Source organism: Jaculus jaculus, chromosome X (assembly GCF_020740685.1).
Source record: "Jaculus jaculus isolate mJacJac1 chromosome X, mJacJac1.mat.Y.cur, whole genome shotgun sequence".
Classification (NCBI taxonomy): domain Eukaryota; kingdom Metazoa; phylum Chordata; class Mammalia; order Rodentia; family Dipodidae; genus Jaculus; species Jaculus jaculus.
In genome coordinates, this window is record NC_059125.1 from 96,655,947 (window position 1) to 96,663,206 (window position 7,260).

Below are 7,260 nucleotides of genomic sequence, written 5' to 3' on the forward strand. Positions count from 1 at the left end.
TAAAAGATTTGGGGATTTTGTCTTTAGGAACTGTAATATAATGTATTTTGACTATAATCCCCTCCCGTTACCTTGTCTATACCCCTACATCCCCTGAACTCCTACATCTTCCCAAAAAGTCCTCTTTTACTTTGATAGCTCCTGTTTTCTTGTGTATGGGTGTGACTCACTGAGTTTTTGCCTGCATGGGAATGGGTAGGGGATTATTTGCTAAAGCACTGCCATTACAACCACTATTATTGAAATTAGAAAACAATTTATAAATTTTTTGAAAACTGTAATAATTGTCTATAAACACTCGAGAAAATATTTGAAAACTACCCTACGTGTACAAGATTTATTTTTTATTATCTGTGAAACAGAGTAAATAAAGTGAACTGTAATGTCAATGAAAGATTCCTTTCAAATTTATGAAAAATAAGCTATGGAAATAGCTCAGCAGATAAAAGCATTTACTTCACAAGCATGAGGACCTGTGTTTGGTTCCCAGAACCCAAGTTAGAAAAATATATGAACAATAAACATGTTAAAATATGCCAATATAATAAGAACAAAGGTAAAGCAATAATAATAATAATAATAATCAGTATAAGTATAAAAGACAATGTTTAAGAAAAGAGATGAACTGGAGAGATTGATCAGTGGTTAAAGAAGCTTATTCAAAGCCTTTCTGGCCTGAGCTAGCCTGAATTCAACTCCTCGGTGACCATGTAAAGCTAAGTGAACAAAGTGGCACATGCATCATTTGCAGTGGTAAAAGGGCCTAGTGTGCCCATCCCCCCACTTGCAAATAAATTAATAATACTTTTCTAAAAGATAATAAATGATTCCACCTTTGGAATATATGCAGGTATATGTGTTCACATCCACCTCTTCCACCAGGACACATCTGGAGGACATACACCGTTCTGCAGACAACAGATACCAAGCTCAAGAAGGAAGTTAGCTTATCAGAGACATGCTATAATTTCAGTGTATAAATGTGTATTAGGGGCTGGAGAGAGGGCTTAGCACTTAAAGTGCTTGCCTGCAAAGCCAAAGGACCCAGATTCGACTCGCCAGATAAGCCAGATGCACAAGGTGGCACATGCATCTGGAGTTCATTTGCAGTGGCTGGAGGCCACATTACTAAATACATAAATTGTGTGATCTGATTGTGTATGCCTGTTGTACTATTAAGTCTTTTAGATAAGGTTTTTAAAATTAAGTTTGTTGAACTTGAGAAGATTTTTTAAGAATGGGTTAACTGTTTCTAAAGTCTTTTCCTAAAAGGCTTGCAAGGTACATGAATGGAGTGGGATGAGTTTGTGACATTTTTTTAAATCAGAGAAATGGAAAGAGAACTATTTTAAAGTTTGATACTTTTAAGTAGCCTTTTTTTTTTTGCCTACTGTGGTAAAGGTGATTTTTTACAAATATATACTAAATTGTTTTTTGTTGATTCTATATACTATATGCCATTGAAAACCCATTACTTATTCTTTTGTGCTTTAATAGAGTGAAGTGTTTACAAAAGCTCTGAAAATATTTTTTTAAAACCTTCTGAAAATGCATACTAAAGCTTTACAAGAGGATTTTACAATCAACTTCATGTAAGGGATGTCAGGTTCTGAGATAAGACAGTTGGTGAGAGAATTTTATATTAGAGACTATTTTGTAATGTAGCAACTGGTACCTTTATAGGAAAAGTGACTTGCCAATACATTTTTATAGCTAATCTTTACAAATTCTAATGTTGAGTTTTTGATGATTATTTTAGATATTTTATGTAGTTTGTTTAGTGAAAATTTGCATCTTATCTTTTTTACATTATGAGAAAGTTATCAGATTTACTAATATTTGAAATTATAAGTTTTATATGGAGATTATCTAAAGTTCAAAATGTCAGTTACACAAGCGTTAAACTCTGTATTCTAATTTGTATGCACCTTGAAACTATATTGCAAAACTGTTGTGCTTTTTCATATTGTTATCTGTGAAATTAAAGAGCATTTGATTTTAAAAAATAAAAATATTTCAAATGTGTTTTGGCATAATGTTTTAAAATTCTTGTTCAGAATAAAATACATTGGTAAAAATTGAAGGGCTATAAAGATGGTTCAGTGGTTAAAGGCGCTTGCTTGCAAAGCCAGACAGACTGTGTTCACTTTCCCATTACCCATGTAAAGCCAGATGTGCTAACTGGCACATGCATCTGGAGCTTGTTTGCAGTGTTAGGAGGCCCTGCCATGTCCATTCTCTGTCCCTCTTTATCTCTCTTTCTCAAATAAATAAATAAGTAAATATATTTAAAATATTTTCTGGCTTGAGAAATGGCTTATCAATTAAGGTGCTTGCCTGCAAAGCCAAAGGACGTAGGTTCCATTCCCCAGGACCCACCTAAGCCAGGTGCAAAAAGTGGTGCATGCGTCTGGAGTTTGTTTGCAGGCTAGAAGCCCTAGTGTGCCTATTCTCTTCCCCTATCTGCTTCTTTCTCTCTCTGCCTCTCTCACTTACATAAATAAATAAAAATTTTAAAAGATATTTTTGAATTATTTTCATTTGGCCAGGCATAGTGGCATAAGCCTTTAATCCCAGCACTCAGGAGGCACAGGTAGGAGGATTGCCGTGATTTCAAGGCCAGCCTGAGACTATATAATAAATTCTAGGTCAGCCTGAGCTAGAGTAAGACCCTACCTCAGAAAATTTTTTGCCATTTGTTTATTTGCAAGCAGAGAGAGACTGCAAGAGAGAAGGGGGCACATGCAATCTGGAGTTCATTTGTAGTAGCAAGAGGACCTGGTATGCCCAAACACACACACTCTATCTCCCTTTCTCACTCTCTCTCTCTCAATCTCTCTCTCCCCTTGCAAATAAATTAAATATAAAAAAGACATTGATATCACTACTAGTACAAGCTGGCTTCAAATTGACAATTCTTTTGCCCCCCTCATCCTCTTTTACTTTCTAAGTACACTATGCATTTTGTAGGCAAGTTTGATGGTTAATACTGACTTTAAACTTGACCATAACTGGAATCATCTAGAAGACAAATATTTAAGCATTTCTGTGAATGAATTTCCAGATTAAGTTAATTGAGATAAGTAGAGTAGAGCCCTCAAGTGTGGGTGATATCTTTCCATGAGTGGGAGTCCCAGACTGAATAAAAAGGAGAAAGATAGCTGAACAATAGCATTAATTACTCCTGCTTCTTAGCTGTGGATGCAATGTACCCAGCTGCCTTACCCTAGTGTCACCATACCTTCCCCACCATATGGCTAAAATAAACCCCTCCTTCCTTAAATTGCTTTTGTCAGGTATTCAGCCACAGCAATGAGAAAACTGATATGCCAAGCTGCAGTGAGGCCTGGTAAGGCACAACTGCTGAGGCACCCTGAGCTCCAAGTGAGGGGCTCCAGTCCCAGTGAGAATGTGGAGGTGTTGGCCTGCCACCTGATGCCTCCCAGTACTGGCTCCCATGAAATGGCCATTAAGAAGTGTTGTCCAGATGCAACAGTCCATGTAACATAAAGCAAGATTCATCATGACTGTTAACAATCTTGGTTAAGGCAAAGACAACATTGTATTTTGAAATATGATTGAACTTCTGATGTACTATCAAAAGTAACAATATTAATGGCAAGATCTAGTGCTCACATGGTCTTCTGAAGAAGCCATGGGTAGCTGTTGTAGCTGTCTAAAGACACATCCCAGATAACCATTGGAACAAGATTAATGTCAATAATGTGGGTGATGATGGGAATTAGTTAAGTTCTGGCATAATGGAACAAACAGACACAGAATTAATTTTGTATACAAGCAAATGTGATTCAGTAAAATGGCACTACCTCTGCTGGTGGTGTTATGGCCATAACTCCAATCTCTTTCCTTTTGAAAGTGGCTGAAGGTGTCAAACTGGACAAGGAGTCTTTGCCTTTAAGTGTGCCTGAGCAGAAGAATTATTTAGTATGCTGCAAGAGATTATGCAAAATAGTACTATAAATTAGTGGAATAATCACCAGATAGAATTGGAGGTCCCTAGAACACCTACAACTCCTGGGTTTGCTGCTTAGAACTTACCTAATGGATAACCCAGATATCCCTCATTAGGAGATGCTTCATTCCATCCTTCAAGTAGGCATCCTTTGGTGGAAAGTGCTCACTTACCTTCAGTTGGTAAATAATCATCCTTTGCTTGTGGCTGAGGAACAGGTACATACTTATGTTAACACTACAGGTGTGCAAGAAGAGAGGAAAAGCCATGCAAGTGTGCACATCCCATTGGAGGCAAGAGTTTCTAATGCTGAAAGCAACACACCCAAAGAAGAGGAAGGTAGTATTGAAAACAGAGACCCTCAGATTCTTCTTGAACTGGAAGGAGTCAAATTTGTTTTAGGACCAACCCCTGTCCAGAAGCAGTTGATGGAAAAAGAGAAACGAGCATCTTGGGAAAGATCAAGCTAGTGGAAGTGGTACTAATAACATCGATTGGGTCACAGGCTATGACAGTGATGAATGGAGAGATATACCCTCTGTTAACAAACTGGTGTGTGAAAACATAAATGGTCTATCCCTAGTGCCTCAGGGATCAGAAGAGGTCATCTGATATCCACTAGTACCTCAGATACTCAGAACATCAACAACTTAGCTCAGAGAAGAACTGTATTATTAAACTATGAAAATTTACCATCCTTGCCTCCTGTTTGAGAAGCTCGCAAGCTAAGTAGGGATGAACATGACAATTCAGGACCAAAGACCCCATATCTAAACAGCTACCATAATAATCTAGATGCAACACATAATTATGTAAATACAAAGAATGTAATGGTGCCAGCAAGTGCTCACATAATAGACTATTCAATGTGTCAGGACTGCACACCAACAGTCTTTAATTTTGATATCACAGACACCAGTTTAGAACACAGGCAAATAAATTACATACAGGTTTATTTGGAAGGTGGCAGTGACTTTGACAAACCCATGTTAAATTCCCCAGTATCCACACAGGCCAGATGCACAAAGTGGTACATATATATGGAGTTTGTTTGCAGGAGCTAGAGGTCCTGGTATGCCTATTCTCACTCTTTCTCTTTCTCTCTCTCTCTCTCTCTCTCTCTCTCTCTCTCTCTCTCTCTCTCTCTCTCTCCCTCTTTTTCCCCATCTTTCTCTTCCTGTCTCTATCTTTTAAATAAATAAATAAAACTACAAATTTAAAAATGAAAAAAATTCTACAAGTACTTAGTTAGAAAATGAAATGTATAGGACACAAACTAAGAGTGACAGGAAGTCAGGCTTACCATTATAAGTCAGGATGATGGTCACTACATACCAAGGACTTTGTTTTAGCAGTAGAAAAAGTCAAAGGTGATGTCCACCATGCTGATTAGGGGACAGATTGAATGACCTATTTCAGGCCGAATCTTTGGTCAAGTGAGATCTGGCTCCATCCTTACCCTATATATACACTGTCTGTGCATGAGACTGGCTAGTCTAAAAACTAGAACTCATCTTAGCAGCACCAGTTTTGTAGCTGCCTGGCCCCAAAACTTCCTATGTGTTACCCACCATCTCAGTACTTTACCTTCCCTTGTGTGGTAAATGAGAGCTAGTCATACCTATCTCTCATGTTTGCTAAAAGGATGAAATGAATTAATAAAGCATCAGGTTTCTTGAACTCTTGGCAAATAGGTCACATCACAGACAAGAGGTGATTTGTGAGTTGGACATAGCTCAAAGATTTGTGGTATTTCCTTGTACACTCTTTCATTAAATATATTCTTAAAATCTGTGGCATTTTCAAGTACAATTTGTTTTTGTTGGTTCTTGACCCTCCTATGCCCTCCCTCTCTTCCCATTTTTCTCCCCCCATGAAATTGTTTTCCTTATGTTTATTTGTCACAAGTTTACTTTTACCTATCACCCCTATTCCCACTCATAATATTCACTTTTGGTTACAGTTATATGTTTATAGATTTTATCCACATTTTCCCCATACATATGCATGATTATAGATATTGCAAGCTATGATGCACACATCAGAGAGAACATGTGATTTTGGTCTTTGAGATTAAGTTACACCACTTAATATGATTCTGTCCAGATCCATCCATTTTCATGATACCATTTTTCCATAGTAGTAAACTTGCATCATAAAAATATCTGTAATTGGGCTAGGCTAGGGAGATTGCTAAATGGTTAAGGGCACCTTATTGTAAGGCCTTATAGCCCTGTTTGATTCCCCAGTGTCTACATAAAGCTATATGTACTGAGTGGCATGTATGTCTGGAGTTTGATTGCAGTGGCAGGAAGACCTGGTGCACCCATTTTCTTTCTGAGGTAGTTTGACACAAAAATACTCATAAGTGAATCTGAGAAAGGTAAAAGAGCTCCAAAATTAAAATTATGAAACACCAATGAAAGAAATTGAACATACAAATATCAAGTATTTATAGATTATATCAATACTACAACAATTCCTCTAAAAATTCATTTTGTCTATGCTGATAATTTTTTCATGTAAATTGAAGTAAATTATTTCAAATTTCATCCAGATAATGAAGATATCAAAATTACAAAACAATCTTAAGCAAAAGAACAAAAGTGGAAGAAATATACTAACTATTTTCAAATTTTGCTACACAGATACAGGAAATAATCTGTTTTGATACTGTTGCAGACACAAAAGACGAATCAGGAAATATTTAACTTCAGCAAATTTTATTCAATTAAAATTAAAGGCCCAGTGTATTACTTTTCTTGTTATAACAAAAATACCTAACAAAATCAACTTAAGGGAGGAAAGGTTCATTTCAGCTGACAGTTTGAAGAGGAAGACAAGGTGGCAGGAGAGCAAAAGTAGCTGGTTTCACTGCATCTGCAGTCAGAAAGCAGTGAGCCATGAGTGCTTGTGTTTTTTATGCAGTCTGGTATGTCCAGCACATGCAATGATTCTGCCAAAATTTGGGATAGAGCATCCCATCTCAAATAACTTAATCTAGAAAATCTGTCACACACATGCTGACAGGTTAGTTTCTATGGTGATTGAGTCTAAGTATTGACCAGGGGCTGGAAAGATGGCTCAGAGTTTAAGGTGATTGCCTGCTAAGTACTGACAAGTTGACAACCAAGATAAAGTATCAAACCCAGAATGTGTGAATTTTTGGTGAAATATGCATATGTAAACTAGAAACAACTTAAATTTCTGAATAACCACAAAGAGGGAGTTTTAACTTGAATAAAATTGTTTACATACAAGAAACATTAGAAAACTATTATCTGGAA

At 36.8% G+C, this 7,260-nt stretch overlaps 1 pseudogene; it reads left to right on the forward strand.

Annotated features, from left to right (window-relative positions):
• The first annotated feature begins 3,629 nt into the window (after positions 1–3,629).
• On the forward strand, positions 3,630–6,684 carry LOC101614014 (annotated as a pseudogene).
• Positions 6,685–7,260: the final 576 nt, after the last annotated feature.